General features: G+C 37.8%; 1 long non-coding RNA gene across 1 annotated transcript; it reads right to left on the bottom strand.

Moving 5' to 3' along the window:
* Window positions 1–681: 681 nt before the first annotated feature.
* On the bottom strand, window positions 682–21,376 carry LOC144303502 (uncharacterized). Its single transcript, XR_013370548.1, has 4 exons — window positions 18,974–21,376; window positions 18,373–18,431; window positions 15,715–15,803; window positions 682–1,050 (listed from the first exon to the last, which is right to left on the bottom strand). It is a non-coding gene; the product is annotated as an uncharacterized LOC144303502 (long non-coding RNA).
* Window positions 21,377–21,379: the final 3 nt, after the last annotated feature.

Genomic DNA, 21,379 nt, shown 5'->3' with positions numbered 1-21,379 from the left:
GGCCAGACTGCCCCTTGGTGCTTTCCTGTTCAGAAGCAGCGACTCAATCCAGAGGCTGAGGTCATGTAGCAACTGTTTTAGATGAGGATTTCTTTGACCCTTATTTAATTCTTTCACCTGGTCCTGGGCTGAAAGGGCAGTGGGGTCTCAGGCATTTCTTTCAGGTTTCCGGTGTGGTAGATACAGAAATTTGAGGAAGGCAGGCTGAGAGGGGATCTGAGTAGTCTGGTCCTTAGACAGCACCTTTAGTCTCTTTCTCATGCTCCCTCGGGGACCTGAGTGGAGGTGCACCAGGCGGGCCTTCCTGTGCTGCTTTTACAGGAACGGGGGGTTAGAATCCTCCTGGGGACGAGGTCTCCACACAGCCCAGGTTAGCCACGCCCAGGGCTCTGGTGTAGAGAGGCCCAGGCTAAGCCTCTAGCATTTGCACCACCAAAGGAACCCCCTACCTGGGACCCTGAAATGCTGCTTGCTTCAAACGCCCCTGCTTTCTTAACTAATCATAACTAACTAATATCATTACTTTGGAGATAATGTTAAATAAAAAAATCAGACACTTAGGTCGTTTCAAGTCAGTGAAGGAAAAGTCCAGGGAAACACTGTTGCGGTAGTAAGTTTCTATGATTTTTTTTTTTTTTTACTATTATAAACATTTCTATAATGTTATTTTTACAATTAAAAAAATCCATGTGGCCCAGTCAAGACGTTGACTTGTGGGCCATCCTGCTCCCCACCCTCCACCATTGCTCCTGTGGGCCCACTGACCCCGAGCGCCGTTGACCTGAAGATCCTCATCAGACCTGGAACTGCTGAGAGGTGGGAGGCAGGGCCTGCAGCAGCCGCCGCCTGCTGTGGTGCACAGAATCACTGCTGCTCCATCTCCTCCTCCTGGCTGTGAATTGTGCCCCGCCCAGCACGGGGCCCCCTGCTGCGGCCTGCGGTGTTCCCTGCGCTCCACCAGGGGGCAGGCAAGTGCCTAGGCTGATTCTTCATCTACGTGCAGACTCCTCGCTGCTCTCCTGTGCTGCTTACTGAGGATGCAAAGCAGGCCTAACAGGGATAAAAATAAAGGAGTGAACGGAGACCGGGAGGACATGCAGTGTCCCCTCTTCCGTTGGAGTTGAGATCGAGTGGCAGATAGCAGCTCACCCTCCTCTACCCCGCCCTTGGAATCTAGGGTTTTCAAGTGCACGTCAGTTGCACTAGCATAGGGATAGGTGAGCAGAGGGCTTGTGGGCATCGGAGCTCCGCAGCACTAATGATGAGGATGGCAAGGGGTTAGGAAGGCCTAGTGATAATGTGGGAGGGGGGACTATTCTGTGGATATAGATTGCACTTAATTTATATTGGGACGCCTGGGTGGCTCAGCGGTTGAACGTCTGCCTTTGGCTCAGGGCATGATCCCGGAGGCCCAGGATTGAGTCCTGCATAGGGCTCCCTGCATGGAGCCTGCTTCTCCCTCTGCCTGGGTCTCTGCCTCTCTCTATGTGTGTCTCATGAATAAATAAATAAAATCTTTTTTAAAAAAATTCATACTAATGTACATATACACACGTGGTAACATTAATGCACTCTGAGGTTTAGATTTTTATAGTTTTTGTCAACATCACTTGTAAGATTAATGAATACAGGCCATGACAATTGTGTTTCCCCACTAAGAAAGAAGATAAATAGGAAGTGGATGCTTTGTCTATTAAAATCATTCTGTATTTTTTCTTACAAATAAACTCTGAAAATTTGGAAAGTAGTCTTCTTTTATTCCAACTGTTAATAAATAAGTGTAAAACATAAATGTATATCAACCAATTTCAGTGAAATGTTTACTTGTTGAATTTTCTCATTACTGTTCACTCTGTATATAAATCTTCACAGTCCACAGTTTTTAAAAATCCTTTTTGTAGCAGTCCTTTGTGTGTGTGTTCTCCGTCATTTTTAAAGAGATTTTTAAAATGAAATGGTCCATGAGTCTTGTTTATTTTCACAGTAATTACTATACTCTAACCATATCCATGTTATGTGTTCTCTATCAGTCACTACTTACATTTTTTCATGATTTCAAATGTTTCAAACAAATGGAAAAATGTAGGTAATAAAATAATAAACACAGTATAACCACCACCCAAATTTATCACATCTCGGTAGTTATATTTGCTTCGGATTTTTTTAAAGAGATGTTATGTATGTCCCCTTTCCCAGTCCCAGTTCCATTCCCAAAATAACCGCTTTCTAGAATTTTAAATCTCATTTCCTTTGGAGTATCTGATACTTAGCTCTGATTTTTCTTCATTGTTAATAAATTTTTTTTACAGCTCACTTTGTAACAAATTAGGGATGTTTTAGAAGGCACCCCCAAAAGAGGAGACAGAGTAAATGTGTGTGTATGTTAGACCAGCTGGCCCGCAGACGTGGCCTGAGAAGAGGGGCATCTCTGCAGTCCTGGTGTGCTGCTGAATGTAAGAGAAAGCATTTTGGAAGTGTCTGGATAATCTAATATAAAAGAGAAAATACTGAACATAGGAATTTTAAGAAAACTGAACATTTATCTAGACTCACATAAATCAGAAATTTGAAGATGCTTGTGAAGATCTATCTAGGGGAACAGTGCTTCTTCATTTTTATGTGCTTTCTGTGTCAGGTAATGTTATAAGTACTTTATTGGATATTAACTTATTTAACCCTCATCCTAACCAGTGACTTAGGTATCAATATTATCCTCACTTTTTATTTTTTATCATCATCAGACAAGGAAACAGATTAAATGGCTACACAATTGGGCTCAGTCAGGATTTGTACTTAGGCAGTATGGATCCCCTGGCTAACTGTACCTTACACTGTACCTGGCTGTTGGCCACTGGCCCACACTGCACTCGTCCTGCTCTTGGACACTACACTTAGCCACTCAGATAAAGCTGGGTACTCGGCTCTATCTGGGATCGAGTTCATTTCCTCCCACTTTGCTCTTCAAATCTTTTCCTTATGGATGACTTCTTTCTCTCTGCACACAAACGGGCATAATATGTCACTTTTCTGCTTTTAATTTTTCAAAATCGCCCCATTGTCAAATTCACTTAGGGTATGCTAGTGCTCCCTTTCAAAATGATGTGTCTCTTGACCTCTCCATCATTCCCTGACATTCTACTTGTCATAGTCAGGACTCTAGTTGCAAGGGAAAAAAAAGTTTAAGCAAAAAAGTAATATTGCCTCATGTAACTGCATACTTCATGTAATAGGAGTCAACATGTAATAGGAGTCAACAATTATATGATCTAATGAAAGATACAACTTTATAGAGAGAACTATTAACGTTTCTGAAGAATACAAGAAAACCCAGATGTAGATAGGTAACATGTTCATGAATAAGAAGACTCAAAATTGTAAGGATTTAAATGATCTGTGGATTCAATGTGATCCCAATTAAAATACAAATTTTACTTTTTATTCTAAATTGGTCTAACAGGTAATAGTTTGTTCAGAATTATACCAACAATGTATTTGATTATTGTATCTTCTAAATGAAATAAATGACAGTAATGTTATCAAGGATGGAAGGGAAGAATTGGAAATACTCTGTTATAAGGCTCATACTACTTGTGAAGAAATACAGTGTTATTTAAAAGTGGAGTTGCATTAGTTACAAATGTATTTCACAAAATCTAGGGCAACCACTAAAAAGGTTATAAAAGAAAGTGTAACTGATAGGCTAATAAAGGAGAGAAAATATACTCAGAAAATGCCCAATTAAAACCATAAGAGGCAGGAAAAGAGTAAAATAACCAAAAATAGAAACAACAAAGAAGGGCAACAAATGAAAAACAACATGTTAGATAGTAATCTAACATCAATAATCACTTTAAATATGAATAGCCTAAATACACCAATTAAAAAGCAAATTGCCAGAGACGATTAAAAAAGACTCAACTACACGTTGTCTATAAGGAACTCACTTTTTTTTTTAAAGATTTTATTTATTCACGAGAGACACAGAGAAAGGCAGAGACAGACAGAGGGAGAAGCAGGCTCCATGCAGGGAGCCCATCGTGGGACTCGATCCTGGGACTCGATCCTGGGACTCGATCCTGGGACTCGATCCTGGGACTCCAGGATCACGCCCTGCGCTGAAGGCGGCGCTAAACCACTGAGCCACCCAGGGATCCCCAGGAACTCACTTTAAATAACACAGATGGATTACAAGTAAAGGAATGGAAAATGATATACAAGGCTAACATTAATTGAAAGAAAAGCTAGAAAACTAATTTTAATTTCAGACAGAGCCAGCTTGAGAGCAAGGAATATTAGGAGGAAAAAGAAGGCATTACATGATGATAAAGGAGTCCGTTCCCCAAGAAGACATCCTTAAAGTGTATCACCTAACAATAAAGCATAAAAGTATATTAGGGAAAATTTTATGAAATTGCAAGAAGACACATGCACTATTATAGTTGGGAGTCTTCAACTTTATCAATTGAAGACTCTCAGTAACTGACACATAGAAAATTAGTGACATAACATTATTTAACATAATTTAGTATCCTCAGTCAACTGGATCTATACATTCCCCTTGAGTTCACATGGAACATTTACCAAGATAGGCCACATTCTGGGACATAAAACACACCTTAACAAATTTCTAAAAGTTGAACTCACAATGTATGCTCTCGGACCACAGTGGAATTAAACTAGAATCCAGTAATGAATGTAGCCAAAACTCCGAAAATATTTGAGAAGCAACAGTTCTAAATAACACTGGTCAAGAGAAAATTTTAAAATATTTTAAACTAAATGAGGGGCTCAGTCAGTTAGGCACCCGACTCTTGACCTCAGCTCAGGTCTTGATCTCAGGGTTGTGAATTCATGTCCTCCATGCTGGGCATGGAGCCCATGTAAAAATATATATGTATATTTTAATTAAATGAATATGAGAACTTATCAAAATTTGTGAGATGCAGGAAAAGCAGTACTTAGGAACTTACAACACTGAATATATATTAGAAAAGAAGAAAGCTAAAATCAATAAGCTTTCACCTCAGGAAACTAGAAAAAAATCCAAAGTAAGCAGAGAAAATAAATAATAAAAATTAGAGCAGAAATCAATGAAATAGGAAAAATAGAAGTAGAGAAAAATCAGTAAAACCAAAAGCTATTTCTTTCAAAAGATCAATAAAATCAGTAAACTTCTAGCCAATCTTACCAAGCAAAAAAAAAGACACAAATTATTCTTATCAGAAATGAAAGAGGTGCATCACTATTGGCTCCATGGACATTAAAAGGATAATAAAGGAACCGTATAGATAACTCTATGCCCACAAATTTGATAACCAAAGTTGAAACGAACCAGTTACTTGAAAGACACAACCTATCAGAATCCTCACAAGGAAAACTAGATATCTGAATAGGCCTATATTAAAGAAATTGAATCAATAATTAATATTGAAAAAAAAATAATTAATATTGTTCCAAAATAGCACTAGGCCCAGATGGGTTCATCAGTGAATTTTAACATATATTTGAAGAAGAAACACCAATTCTCTACAGTCTCTTCTTGAAAATAAAGGGCATGGGACGCCTGGGTGGCTCAGTGGTTGAGCCTCTGCCTTTGGCTCAGGACATGATCCTGGAGTCCTGGGATCAAGTCCCACATCAGGCTCCCTTCATGGAGCCTGTTTCTTCCTCTGCCTGTGTGTGTCTGTAAATAAATAAAATCTTTTAAAAAGTACAGGGCAAGCTTTATCCTAATACCAAAACCAGATAAGTACATTACAAGAAAGGAAAACTACAAACCAATATCCCTCCTAAACATGGATACAAAATACTCAACAAAATATTAGCAAATCAAATCCAACAATGTATACAAAGAATTACAGAACATAATCAATGAGGTTAACTCCAGGATACAAAGCTAGCTCGACATTTGTAAATCAATGAATGTAATCCATTGCATCAACATGCTAAAGAAAAAAATTATATGATCCTATCAACAGATATACAAAAAGCATTTGACAAAATCCAAAACCTATTCATGATAAAAACTCTCAGTAAACTAGGAATTGAGGGAAACTTCCTCAACTTGATAAAGAACGTCTACAAAAAACCTACAGCTACCATCATACTTAATTGTGAAAAGCTAGATGTTTTCCCAAGAGGAACATGTTTTCCCCCTTTCACCACTCCTGTTCAACATTGTAGAAGGAGTGACTTCTAGAACATCTAGAAGTCCTTGCTAATGCAATAAGAACAAGGAAAGGAAATAGATATAGATATGGGGAAGGAAGGAATAAAACTGCAGATGACATGATTGTCTATGAAGGAAATTCCAAAGAATCAACAAACTCCTAGAACTAAGAAGAAATTGGTGTAAGGTTTTAGGATGCAAGACTAATATACAAATGTCAGTTGCTATCCTATACATCAACAATAAATAATTGGAATTTGACCTTAAAACACAACACAATTTATATTAGCACCAAAAAATTAAATATTTAGGAATAAAGATGTATTCTAATACATATATGAGGAAAACTACAAAACTTTGATGAAAGAAATCAAAGAAGATTTAAGAGGTATTCTATGTTCTTGGATAGGAAAATTCAATATTGTTATCAGTTCCTCCCAATGTGATCTATAGATTCAATGTAATCCCAGTCAAAATCACATAAAGTTATTTTATGGACATTAACAAGATTTGAAGCTAAATAGAAATACAAAAGACCTAGAACAGCTAACACTATATTGAAAGAGAAGAACAAAGTTGGAGGTCTGACAACATCTAATTTGAAGACTTACTACAGTCTCCATAATTAAGATAGTTTGGCATTTGGCGAAAGACTAGACAAATAAATCAATGGAACGGAACAGAGAACTCAGACATAGACTAACACAATATAATCAATTGATCTTTAACAAAGGAGTAAAGGTAACTTCATGGAGAAAGCATATTCTATTCAACAAATGGTCCTGGAACAATTGGACACCCACATGCAAAAAAGAAAAGAAACATCCAAAATTAGTGTAGTACAGTATATTAATAGAATAAAAGACCCACATTCTAATCTCAACAGTCACAGAAAAAGCACTGGATAAAATAGAAAACCTAATAAAAGCTCTCAACCATATATTCATAGGAAGGAATTTCCACAACCTGACAAAAAAAAATCTAAAAAAAAAAAAATCTACAGTTGACATCATACTTAATGATGAAAGACTAAATGTTTTCCCCTAATATTGGGAACAAAGCAAGGATTTCTGTTCTTGGCTCTTGTATTCAAGATTGTAGTGGAGGAGAACCAAATGTTCCAGTTTTATAAATTATATTACTTCGGTTTTGGTAATTCTTATTGCAGATGTGTGCTATAGACATTTATGTAATAGTAATATAGTGTATACTAAAAGCAAAAGTGCCTAAGGAAGAGTTTATATATCATACATGATCTTATGAGTATTGCCACTATGTAGGAGAAAGAACTCCCTCCCAGAGATCTGGATTCCATCAGTATCTTATTTTTTAAATACATAAAAAGACAGGGACCCCCAGGTGGCTCAGCAGTTGAGCGCCTGCCTTTGGCCCAGGGCGTGATCCTGAAGTCCCGGGATCGAGTCCCACATCGGGCTCCTTGCATGGAGCCTGCTTCTCCCTCTGCCTGTGCCTCTGCCTCTCCCTCTCTCTGTGTGTGTGTCTCTCGTGAATAAATTAATAAAATCTTAAAAAAATAAATACATACATACATAAAAAGAGGAAACTGGACTAGATACAGCTAAACTTTGTTGGGTCCTTTAATTCTGTGATTATTCCTTGATAATTTATTTTGAAATACAACTAAAAAGAGAAATACTAAAACACCTTTTAAAAAAGATTGTACTGGAAGTTCTCATCAGTGCAATCAGGCAAGAAAAAGAAATTAAAGGCATACAGATTAAACAGGAAGCAGTAAAACTGTATTTATTTGCAGATTATGTGGTTGTTTATGGAGAATATCCAAACGAATCTATAAAAAAGCCACTAGAACTAATGTCTGAGTTTAGCAACATTGTAAGATATAGATCAATATCCAGAAATCAGTTACATTTTTACATACAAGCAACAAACTACTAGAAATTGCAGTTTTTAAAAAAGATACCATTTCCAATTAAAAATTTGAAATTCGACAAAATACATAAAAGACCTTATACACTGAAAACTACAAAATACTTTTGAGACAAAAGCCTAAATAAATAAAAAGACATATTTTCTTCAGGGAGCAAAAGTCTCAGTTTTGTTAAGATATGGATTCTTCTCCAGATTGATGTGTAGATCCGGGCAAAATCTTAGCAGGCTTTTTTTGTAGAAATTGGAAAGCTGATTCTAAAATTTATATGGAAATGCAAAAGTCCTAGGATAACCAAAACAACTCTGAAATATAGCAAAGTTGGAGGTCTCACACTGATTTCAAAAATTACAGTAAAGCAATAGTAGTCAAGACCGTGTAGCATTGGCATAAAGATAGAAAAATAGATCAAGGGGCCCAAATAGTCCAGAAATAAATACACACATATTCATATAATTGATTTTTGACAAAGGCAATTCAGTGGAGAAAGGATAGCCTTTCTCAACAAATAGTGCTAGAACAAATGGATATCCATATGCAAAAATACATGTGTATTTTTAATTAGCTCAATCCATATCTCACACCATATACAAACTGACTAAAAATGATGAATAGAACTAAATGCAAAACTGAATGCTATAAAACTAGAAGAGAACATGGGAAATCTTTGTGTCCTGGCTTAGGCAAAGATGTCTTAGATATGCGGGCACCTGGGTGGCTCAGTGGGTTAAGCATCGGCCTTTGACTCAGGTCCTGATCCCAGGGTCCTGGGATTGAGCCCCACATTGGGCTCCCTGCTCAGTGGGGAGCCTGCTTCTCCCTCTCCCTCTGCCTGCAGCTCCCCCTGCTTGTGCTCTCTGGCTCTATCTATCTCTCTGTCAGGTAAATAAGTAAAAAAATTTTTTTAATATGTCTTAGATATGCTACCAAAAGCTCTATCCATTAAATTATATATTGATAAATTGTTCATCATATAAATTAAAGTTAAAAACTGCTCTTCAAAAGTTACTGTTACAAGAATGAAAAAATAAGCCACAGCCTGGCAGAAAAATCTTTGCAAAGCATAAATCTGACAAAGGACTGGAACTGATTAACAAATATCTAAGGAACCCCCAAAACATAACAAGAAGGAAACAATCCAGTTTTTCTTACTGGGGAAAAGATTGTGGTAGATTGTAAATAAGCACATGAAAAGATTCTCAACATAGTAATCATTAGGGAAATGGAAATTAATGTAATATCACTACGTGCCTATCAGACTGGCTAAAATTTTTAAAACTGACTATAAAAACCATCGGCAAGAATGTTCCGGAAGAACTTGAATTCTCATACACTGTGAGAAAGTAAAATGTAACAACCACTTTGGAAAACAGTTTGACATTTTCTTAAAAAGCTAACCATACACCTGTGACATGATTCAGCCATTCTAGTCCTTCGTATTGATCCAAGAGAAAAATAGATATATGTCTATAAGCAGTGTTCATAGCAACTTAGCTTGTAATAGCTAAAAGCTGGAAATAATTCAAACATCCATCAAAAGGTGAATGAATAGGGATCCCTGGGTGGCGCAGCGGTTTGGCGCCTGCCTTTGGCCCAGGGCCTGATCCTGGAGACCCAGGATCGAATCCCACGTCGGGCTCCCGGTGCATGGAGCCTGCTTCTCCCTCTGCCTGTGTCTCTGCCTCTCTCTCTCTCTCTCTCTCTCTCTGTATGTGACTATCATAAATAAATAAGAAAATGTAAAAAAAAAAGGTGAATGAATAAACAAATAGTGGTATATACATACAATGAAATAGTAATAAAAAGGAGTGAACTATTGAATCACACAACAACATGGATGATTCTAAAAATAATTTGCTAAGTAAATAAGCCAGGAAAAAAAAAGATACATACTGTATGATTCCATTATATAAAACAATAACAAGTAAAAACTAATCTATATTGGCAACAAAAATGTGTCATTGATTGCTTGAGGATAGGATAGGCAGGAAGGAGCAGGAGGGGGAAATAACAGCACAACTAAACCTTTGAATGTGATGCATCTATTCAATATCTTGATCATAGTGATTTCATAGGTTTATATGTCACCACTTATGAAATTATATATTCTAGGGGTGCCTAGCTGGCTCAGTTGGTAGAGAATATGACTCTTGATCTTGGGGTTGTAAGTTGGAGCTCCACTTGGGTGTAGAGATTACTTAAATAAAATCTTTTGAAAAATTATATATTCTAAATATGTATTCAATCATACCTCAATAAAACTATTTTTTAAAACAAGTTATCACTCTACAATCCCCCAAAATACTAGAATTTGGGGATGAATAAATGCCTATACAACCAAAATGTATTCAGTATCTATGCAGGAAGAAGCAAGGGAAGACAATGAGGAGTAAAATCTTTTTAAAAAATATTTTATTTATTTATTCGTGAGAGACACACAGAGAGAGGCACAGACATAGGCAGAGGGAGAATCAGGCTCCCTGTGGGGAGCCTGATGTGAGACCTGATCTGGGGATTCCGGGATCACACCCTGAGCCAAAGGCAGACATCAACCACTAAGCCACCCAGGCATACTGAGGGGTATAATATTCTTGAGAATAAGAGAATCCACAAATCACTGACAGGAAGTAAATGGTAAGTACAATCTGAGAATCAGTCCAAAACTGGGAGAAAGTCATGCAGACTCAATTTGCAGGTGAATGCAAAAGGATCTTCAGTAATTTCTGGAGATGTTGAAGTAGTCTGAGCACTTAAACTATCTTGATAGTAACAAATAAAAACTTCCTACCAGGACAAAGCCAAACTGAGGAGAAACTGATGAGAGTGGAATCCAAATAGAGCTGGGTAGAGACTATCAATGCAAAAGACAGAGAAGGCCCTGATAAAAGTGGGTGGGATAGTGGAGGATGCAGATCTTAGAAGTCAGAAGCCATATTTTCATTAAAGAAAAATACAGAAAACTCTATAGCTTTGAAGCTAAAATATCTATTCTTCCCATTGTTCCTCATAACCAGAAAAGCTCCCTGCACTTAAATATGAGCAACTGAAACTGATCTCAGCTGAATCCCATACATAGTCATTATAAAAAAGGAAGAGAATATAGCAATGTCCCCATTGACAATGAAAACATGACAGAAAGATTTATCCAGAAAGAAAAAAAGAAGAAAACCATTAAGAAAATGAAAAAAGCTAGTAAAAATCAGCACATAAGTAAGAATTAGAATATTTCAGAAATGTGATAATAGGAAAAAAAAATTGAGATTTTTAGAAGTCAGTTTACAGAACTCAGGAAAGAATAAACTGAAAATTATTTCTGAAATTAAATGAGAAGGAACACAAGAGAAAATGAAAATGTATAATATTTTTAGACAAACAAGATAAAATAAAGGACATTTTAAAAAAGACAGAAACACCTGGGTGGCTCTGTGGTTGAGCATCTGCATTTGGCTCAGAGCCTGATCCTGGGGGTCCTGGGATCAAGTCCCACATCAGGTTCCCTGCAAGGAGCCTGCTTCTCCCTCTACTTGTGTCTCTGTCTCTCTCTGTGTGTCTCTCGTGAATAAATAAACTCTTTAAAAAATAAAAGACAGAAGAATGAAAAATGAATTTGAGAGAAAGTAATAGAAAAAGAAGATAGTCAAAGAAGATCTAACACGTATGACAGGATTTACTAAAAAGGAAAACCAAAGCAATGGAACAGAATATGTACTAAAAATGTACTTTATTTTTTTTAAATGTACTTTAATAATATTTCTCTGATATAAAAAGACTTCAAATCAAACTACAGGTTGAAGAGACACACATGCACCTGGAAGAACAAACCCGGGTTGACCAACATAGAAGAAATGGTAATACCCATCTGCAGTGCCTGGGCTGGGACCCTTAACCAAAGACAGTCTCTGTTCACTAGCTGCTGTGTTGTGTGATTCTTCAGACAATGAGGTCCTACTGGCCCCAAAGCCCACTGGCAACACTTTTACATTAAATTATTTTATTTTTTTAAAGATTTTATTTATTTATTCATGAGAGACACACAGAGAGAGGCAGAGACACAGGCAGAGGGAGAAGCAGGCTCCATGCAAGGAGCCTGATGTGAGACTCCATCCCGGGTCTCCAGAATCACGCCCTGGGCTGAAGGTGGCACTAAACCACTGAACCACTGGGGCTGCCCTACATTGAATTATTTTAAAGAGCATTCACATAAGCAGATTTTTAGCCATTTACAACCTGCCCGCTTTAGGTAATGTTAACCTCAAAAAGAACTGCCTGTTATTTTACCATCAAAATTGAGTTTATGTGGGAATAACAGAGAATTGCAGTTCAGGACAAGCAAACTACAGCAAGCCCATAGGCAAGTATGGAAAACAAAGGAGAGGAACGCTGTTTTGTAGAAGAAAGGGGGCAGTTGGGAGGGTGGTGGAGTAAAACTGGGAATTTAAAAAAAAACAAAAAACAAAACAGTGGAGTAAATGGGAGTTTGAAGTAAAGTGGAATTTCATTGGCTGAGTTGTGAACAGTCTTTTATTTGCTGGGCTGTTCCCCGAGAAAAGAAAAACCTTTTTTTCCTCCTTCTGGGGGTAATACAGTAGTAGCTAAAGTAGTATTGACTTGCAAAGTATGTCATTTCCTGTTGGATCTGCCATCATCTAGGAGCATGAGCGCTCCCCCTCCTGGTCTCCTGACTCCATTCTAAGTGAGGTTTTATTTCACTGATCTTCATAATGCCTGTGAAACAGAAGCTGACACTAAAAAGCTTATTTATATAAGATAAACAAACCCCAGGGCTACAAAGACCCCAAGCCACTGTTGACTTGTAAACCCCTTCTTTTGGTCTTCTCCTCAGGAGTTCTCTTGTTCTCCTTCCCCTTCTGGCTGGTGGCTCCCATGCAGTTGCCCTTGGAAGGTCTCCAGCTCTGAGAAGTATCACACCCCGCCCCCGCCCCCCCACCATGCCCCTTGCAAACCTGTGAAAACTCCAAGCGAATAAAACTCATTGTGTGCTACTGCCACCCTGTGGTCACACCCTTTACATTGATCAAACTTTAAATCTTTCAAACTGGGACACCTGGGTGGCTCCCTGCATGGAGCCTGCTTCTCCCTCTGCCTATGTCGCTGCCTCTCTCTGTGTCTCTCATGAATAAATACATAAAATCTTTTAAAAAACAAAATCAAACTCATTATAGGCCAGCATCCCTGATTTTTTTTAAGATTCTATTTATTTATTCATGAGGGACACAGAGAGGCAGAGACATAGGCAGAGGGAGAAGCAGGCTTCCTGTGGAATCCCAATGAGGGACTTGATCCCAGGATCCCGGGATCACGACCTGAGCTAAAGGCAGATGCTCAACGACTGAGCCACCCAGGTGCCCCAGCACCCCTGATTATTGAGCGAACTAGGTCCTACAGAAACCCTACTGCATTCCCTGGGGTTTGATTGGAGACATTACCAATTGGATTACAGATTCCTCCACCTGATTCTCAGGCTACCTCCTTGGAGACAAGCTGTTCTCTTCATCATAAGACCTTACTCAATAATTACATTTACTGGATATTGTTTCTGTTTTTGTTTTTTTGACACATGGTTATTACCACAACAGAAATAGATGGGGAAGCACAAAACTCCTCGCTCAGCTTGGGCCCTGTTGCTCATCACATCCCTTTCCTGTCTCAGGGATTGATTCTCACTGTTACTGTTCAACGTCCACAGGTCAGTCACACTAATTTATGAACAGTGAGCTCTTACTACTATCTAGTCAATCTCAGTGTTTCATTCCTTTTTAGGTCTGTAAAAGTAACAAAATGTTGGTCAAAGATACGTCTACCAAGTTGGAAGTAAAAGAGAGTGTGGATGGTGAAACAAATCAGAATTAAATGCAAATTATTTGAGACCTGATTGTGAGGATAATTTCATGTTGTAAGGGTACACTCTCAATGCAGACATAACCTCTATAAATCTTAAAACTCAAAAAAAAAAAACAAAACCAAAAAAACAAAACAAAAAAATCTTAAAACTCTCCATATAACACAAGAACTGGTTGAAAAATACACGTGTGCAAAATGGTAAGACATAAAGCTGTTAGGGGAGTTGCTGGGAGAATGTGACCTACCTCTCCCACAATGATATTCCATGTAACGGATGTAAGATATAGAGGATATGCAAATTATAACTGAATTACTACATATTTGTAGAACTTTACATCCCAGAAACAGAGAATCAATGTTTTATCAGGTTGGCAAGCTAAATACAAGTTTCAGCTTCCCTCTGCTGTCCCAAATTATATAAATATTATTACATATATTCCATAATTAGAGCACATGAAAGTATCAGATTAAATAAATAAATAAATAAAATAAAAGTATCAGATTAAAGTTATGTATGAGTAATTTCTCTAAGACAGAAATGAAATGGGTTAGGATTAAAGATGATATCTCAAACCAGAAAAAATTACTGCAATAAGTGGGAATGGTTTCAGTGTATCTTACAGAGAAGATATGCAGGCATACATCATTTTACTCTTTAATTTCATGTGCTTCACAGCTTCACATATATTTCTTATGCTTTTTTTTTTTTTTTTTTTTTTTTACAAATTGAAGGTTTGTGGCACACTTGCCTTGAGGAGGTCTATTGGCACAATTTTTCCAATACCATTTGCTCACTTTGTGTCTGTGTCACATTTTGGTAACTTTGATAATATTTTTTATTTATTATTATTATTATTATTATTATTATTATTATTATTATTTTATTCAGAGAGAGAGAGAGAGGCAGAGACACAGGAAGAGGGAGAAGCAGGCACCATGCGGAGAGCCCGATGTGGGACTCGATCCTGGGTCTCCAGGATCACGCCTGGGCTGCAGGCCGCGCTAAACCGCTGAGCCACCCGGGCTGCCCAACTTTGATAATATTTAAAACTTTTTCTTTATTATTGTATTTGTTATCATGATCTGTGATCAGTGGTTATGACTTGCTGAAAGCTCATAAAGTGATTAGCATTTTCTAGCAATAAAGTACACTTGCTTATGCATTTTTAAAGATAATGCTATTGCACACTTAAGAGATTACAGTATAATCTTAAATATAACTTTCTTTTTTTAAGATTTTATTTATTTATTCACAAGAGACACAGAGAGAAAGGCAGAGACATAGGCAGAGGGAGAAGCAGGCTCCCATGGGGAGCCCTATGTGGGGCTTGATTCCAGGACCTAGGGATCACGACCTGAGCCAAAGGCAGATGCTCAACTGAGACGCTCAACTGAGCCACCCAGGCGTCCCTTAAATATAACTTTCATATGACCTGGGAAACAAAAAAAATTATTTGGCTCACTTTATTGTGATATTCACTTCATTGCAGTGTTGTGGAATTGAACCTGCAGTGTCTCTAAGGGATGCGTGTATAGGGTAAAATCAGCATAATACCAGGTATATCAGTAAAATCAGAGTAGTTGCAACTAGCTGCTATAGAGAACCAATCCCTATCTTATGCCAAGCAGTAAGTAGTAAAAAATTCAGTGAAGATGAATATAGAAATCAATGAAAAATTTCAACAGAGTTAGTCAATAATACAAAAAGACCGTTGTTTGGACAATGCAAGCATTAGTAAACCATGATCAAGGGGGGAAAAAGAGAGGAGGGTACCTGGATGGCTCAGTCAGTTAAACATTCCACTCTTCATCTCAGGGTTATGAATTCAAGTCTCATGTTGGGCTCCATGCTGGGCATGGAGTCTACTTAAAAAAAAAAAAAAAAAGGAAAAAGAAAAAACTTTAGGAATGAAAAACAAGATATAGCACAGGAGGAGAAGAGATTAAAAAATGATACATAAGGTTAAGTATTGTGCAAATAGGGATGCCTGGGTGGCTCAGCGGTTGAGCATCTGCCTTAGGCTCAGGGCATGATCCCAGGATCTGGGATCAAGTCCCACATCAGGCTCCCTGCATGGAGCCTGCTTCTCCCTCTGCCTGTGTCTCTGCCTCTCTCTGTGTGTCTCTCGTGTGTAAATTAATAAATCTTTTTTTTTATAAAAGTATTGTGCAAATACATTTAGCACTGCAGCACAAGTTTTGAAAGGAATTATTAATTAACAAAATTGACGCATGAAGAAGTATGAGATATTTGTGTGGCACCAGATATTTGAATGGAAGCTATGTACCATACCAAAACATTAAGCCTTTTAAAAATCAGTTTTATGGGCAGCCTGGTGGCTCAGCGGTTTAGCACCACCTTTGGCCCAGGGCGTGATCCTGGAGACCCCGGATCGAGTCCCACGTCGGGCTCCCTGCATGGAGCCTGCTTCTCCTTCTGCCTGTGTCTCTGCCTCTCTCTCTAGAGAGTGTGTCTCTCATGAATAAATAAATAAAATCTTTAAAAAAATAAATAAAATAAATAAAAATCAGTTTCATGCTTTTTTCCTAAAACACATTTTATTAAATTTTTCCAAGTCAATGTGCTAGAAACTTTTGTAAAGAAGTATCTTAAAATAATAATTCATAATAAAAATAGCTGAAAAGAAAATTAGTGAGCTAATCTAAAACAATAGTTCTTAGGAAATTGCCCAAAATGCATCAAAGAAAGTCAAGGTGATGGAAATTGTGAAAGACATAAAGAGTTAGGGAGAGAGAATGAGACCATCTGACATATCTAATCAGATTTTCTGAGAGAGTGACTAGAAAGAATGGAATATTGAAGGTTTGGTTCACTGGGAAGTGGCCTCTTAGACCAAGTTTAGCATTCAGGATGTTTATTAAGGAGCATCATTGGAGTCAATTTCCATAAAAGGGAAAGTGAGAGGAAGCAGGAATTGATAGAGGGAGAAGATGAGCTATAATTCAGGGCCACAAATACAGATGACCCCACAGGAGAACTGTTGGCTTTCAGAATTGTTCTGATATGACCTGAGACATGTAGGCTCTTATAATCTTATGTTGATCAGTCACTGGGTGTGGATTGCCCTGGAAGGGACATGACTTGAAGCAATCTCTGAAGGTACTGACAGCTGAAGGCGGCCTGCCCACAGCACTCCCAGGAACTATAACAACAGATTCTTCACCAAAGGGAAGGTAAGGAGGCCTGGACAGCAAATCATACCACAGGGGAGAAAGACACTAATTAAGAAAACAATGACTGAGGATTCTATAGAATTTAAGAAAAATATAAATATGCAGATTTAGGAAGCACAAGAAATTTAGGAAGCAATTTAAAGAAAAAGAATTATACACAAATGCATTTCAAAAGTAAAGATTATTAAAAAAAGAAAAAAGTAAAAAAGAGAAAAGATTTTAAGAGCAGCCATAAAGAACCCAATTACCTGAAGAGAAATGACAAGTTGACTGCTAGTTGACTTCTCGTAAGCACAAAAAGAAACCAAAGGATGGTGAAATATCTTCAAAACATTGAGAGAAAATAACTGTACACTCATTAACCTATCATTCAAGACATGGGCCAAAATACAACATTTCCAGATAAGCATGACAAAGTTTACTACCAACAGATTCCTCACTAAAGGAAATTCTTTTTTTTTTTTAATTTTATTTATTTATGATAGTCACATAGAGAGAGAGAGAGAGAGGCAGAGACACAGGCAGCGGGAGAAGCAGGCTCCATGCACCGGGAGCCCGACGTGGGATTCGATCCCGGGTCTCCAGGATCGCGCCCTGGGCCAAAGGCAGGCGCCAAACCGCTGCGCCACCCAGGGATCCCTCTAAAGGAAATTCTAAAGCAGTAGTTTTTATTTTTTATTTTTATTTTTTTTTTATTTTTTATTTTACTTTATTTTATTTTTTTCTAAAGCAGTAGTTTTTAACTTGTTTGCAAGCACATTGAAATTAACAGGGCAGCTTTGAAACACCATGCCTATGTACCACCCCAGCAATTAGTTCTACTAGACTAATTAGTCTAGCCTATGGCTGTAAAAGGTACCCCTTCTCCTCCCACCACCAGGGTGGTGTCAGAGGAGGTCAAATGGAGAGGTAAGACTTTCAACCCTACCCAATATTAACAAGCTCCTTTTTTTTTTTTTTTAATTTTTATTTATTCATGATAGGCACACAGTGAGAGAGAGAGAGGCAGAGACACAGGCAGAGGGAGAAGCAGGCTCCATGCACCGGGAGCAACAAGCTCCTTTTCTCTGGGTTCCTTGAAGACCAACTGGGACTCATCTCCCTCCTTGCTGGAATGGTGTCTAAGGGGCCTATTTGGGAGTTCCTACCTCCATCCAGTAGTAATAAGACCCTGTTCCCTCCCATTCAGGGTGGTTTCAGCTGAGAGCTAGTAGGAAACCTGAACTTAAACACCCACCTGTCAGTAACAAGGCTGTGTCCCTGTTTCTCAACTAGTGTAGGGTCAAAGGAGACCTGCTAAAAAAGAAATTGTAAATATTAAGAGTTTCATTAAAAAAATACCCAGAGTCTCATATTAGGAATCAACACTGAGATGAAATAGATACTGGAATTAACTGCCCAAAATTTTAAAACAGCCAACATAGAGATGCCTGGGTGGCTCAGTGGTTGAGCATCTACCTTTGGCTCAGGGCATGATCCTGGAACCCCAGGACTGAGTCCCACATCGGGCTTCCTGCATGGAGCCTGCTTCTCCCTCTGCCTATGTCTCTGCCTCTCTCTCTCTCTCTGTGTCTCTCAAGGATAAATAAAATCTTAAAAAAAAAAAAAAAGCCATCATAAAATACTTGAACAAACAATTACAAACACACTTGAAACAAATTTTTAAAAAATAGAAATTCTCAGCAAAGAAGTAGAAGATATTAATAAGAACCACATGGAAAACTGAGAACTGAAAAAATACCACAACCAAAATGAATAACTCACCAGATGGGCTCAACATTGGAATGTAGATAAACAGAGGAAAAAATCAGTGAACTTGAAGGTGGAATAGAACTTACTCAATCTGGGGATGCCTGGGTTGCTCAGCGGTTGAGCATCTGCCTTCAGCTCAGGGCGTGATCCTGGAGACCTGGGATCAAGTCCCACATCGGGCTCCCTGCATGGAGCCTGCTTCTCCCTCTGCCTGTGTCTCTGTCTCTCATGAATAAATAAATAAAATCTTAAAAAAAAAAAAGGACTTATCCAATCCGAATAACAGAGGGAAAAATAGACTTTTAAAATTCGACAGAAAAAAAATAAATAAATAAAATTCGACAGAGCCTCAGGGACCTATGGGATTATAACAAAAAATCTAACATTCCTGTCATTGTAATCCTGGAGAAAATGGGGAAAGAGGAAGGGGCTGTAAAACTACTTGAAGAAATAATGGCTAAAGATGATCAAAATTTAGCAAAAGGCAAAAATCTATAAAGAATCAGAGCAAAGCCAAAGAGGATAAAGCCAAAGAAATGCACATCAAAACACATCATAGGGGTTACCTGGGTGGCTCAGTGGTTGAGCGTCTGCCTTCAGCTCAAGGCATGATCCTAGAGACCTGGGATCGAGTCCTGCATTGGGCTCCCCATAGGGAGCCTGCTTCTCCCTTTGCCTGTCTCTGTCTCTCTCTGTGGTCTCTCATGAAAAAATGAAATCTTAAAAAGGAACAAAACACATCATAGTCAGGGGCACCTTGAGTGGTTCAGTTAGGTGTCAGACTTTTGGTTTCAGCTCAGGTCACGATCTCAGGGTCATGAGATCAAGCCCAGCACTGGGCTCTGCAGTGGACATGGAGCCTGCTTAAGATCCTCTCTCTCCCTCTGTCACCATCTACTCACGTTCTCTCTCTCTCTCTAAAGGAAAGGACTCATTACAATCAAACTTCTGAAAACTAAAGACAAAGATAGAATTGTGAAAGCAGGAAAAAAGAGATGACACCTTACCTATGGTGGTGGTGGTGGGAAACAATTTGAATGATAAAAGATTTCTCATGAGAAGCTATGGATGCCATTTTTTTTTAAGTGGCACATTTGAAAAGTGTTGAAAGAAAAGAACTGTCAAACTAGAATTTATATCTGCAAAAATTTCCTTAAGGAAAGAAGAGATCAAAACATTTTCAGATTAAGGAAAATTTAGAGAATTTGTCACCAATACAACACCTTTCAAAGAATGGCTAAAGAAGTTTTATTTTTTATACATAAATTAAATGATAAAAGAATCTTGGGTTGTCTGGAAACAAGGAAAGAACAATGGAAAAAACAAAAGTATGGGTGTATACAAGAAGCTTTACTGCTCCTCTTGAGTTCTTCAAATTGTTCTTGAATAACATTGTCTTATGTGCCTCTCAAAGTATGAAGAGGGCATATTTAAGTCACTTATACCATAAATGAGAGAATATAAAAGGACTTAAAAGTAGGTAAGTTTTCTATACTTCACTCGAACTGATAAAATCTTACTGTTATATTTATTATGTATGATATACTAGAATAAGGAACAAATAACCTTTAGGAAGGCAAAAGAAAAAAGAAAACAAAAAACTAAGTGGCAGACTTAAGCATGGATATTTACATTAAACATAAATGGTCTAAATACAGCAGTTAAAAGATGAAGATTGGCAGCTTGGATTTTAAAATGACCCAATTATATGCTGTCTACAAGAAATTCTCTTCAAATATAACAGTATAGGTAGGCTGAAAATAAAAGGATGGCAAAAGAGATATCCTATGCAAACATTAACCAGAATAAATCAGGAGTGGTCAGATAAAGTAGATCTCAGAGCGAGAAACTTATCTAGAACAGAAAATGACATTATGTAATGATCAAAGAGTCAATTCACCAAGAAGACATAACAATTCTAAATTTGTAGGAACCAATCAACAAAACTGTAAGATATGTGAAGCAAAAAGTAACGGAACTGAAAGGAGAAATAGTGAAATTCACAAGTAAAATTGGATACGTCAACAACATCCCTCTCTCAAGAGTTTATGAAGCATCTGCCCATAAAGTCAGCAAAGATATAGAACTCCACTACATCATCAAGCAACAGGTTATAATGATCATTTATAGAACACTCCACCCAACTACAACAGAATGTACATTCTTTTCAAGCACCAAAAAAAATCATTTACCAAGTTTGATCATATTCTGAGGGTCACAGAACCTCAACAAACGTAAAAGAATTGAAATCATACCGATTATTTCTGACCAAAATGAACTCAAACTAGAAATTAATGACAGAACGATAACAGGAAAGTCTCCAAACACTTGGAAACTAAACAATACGCTTTATAAATAATCCATGGCGTCAAAGAGGAAGTTGCGAGGAAGTTAAAAGATACGTCGAACTGAGTGAAAGTGAAATGTTCTGATAATGCATTTCATAATTAGGTAACTAAAAGGTGTAGCTTTTATTAAAAGTCAAAAAAATA

Source organism: Canis aureus, chromosome 32 (genome assembly GCF_053574225.1).
Source record: "Canis aureus isolate CA01 chromosome 32, VMU_Caureus_v.1.0, whole genome shotgun sequence".
Taxonomy (NCBI): Eukaryota; Metazoa; Chordata; class Mammalia; order Carnivora; family Canidae; genus Canis; species Canis aureus.
This window is presented reverse-complemented; position numbering and strand designations above follow the sequence as displayed.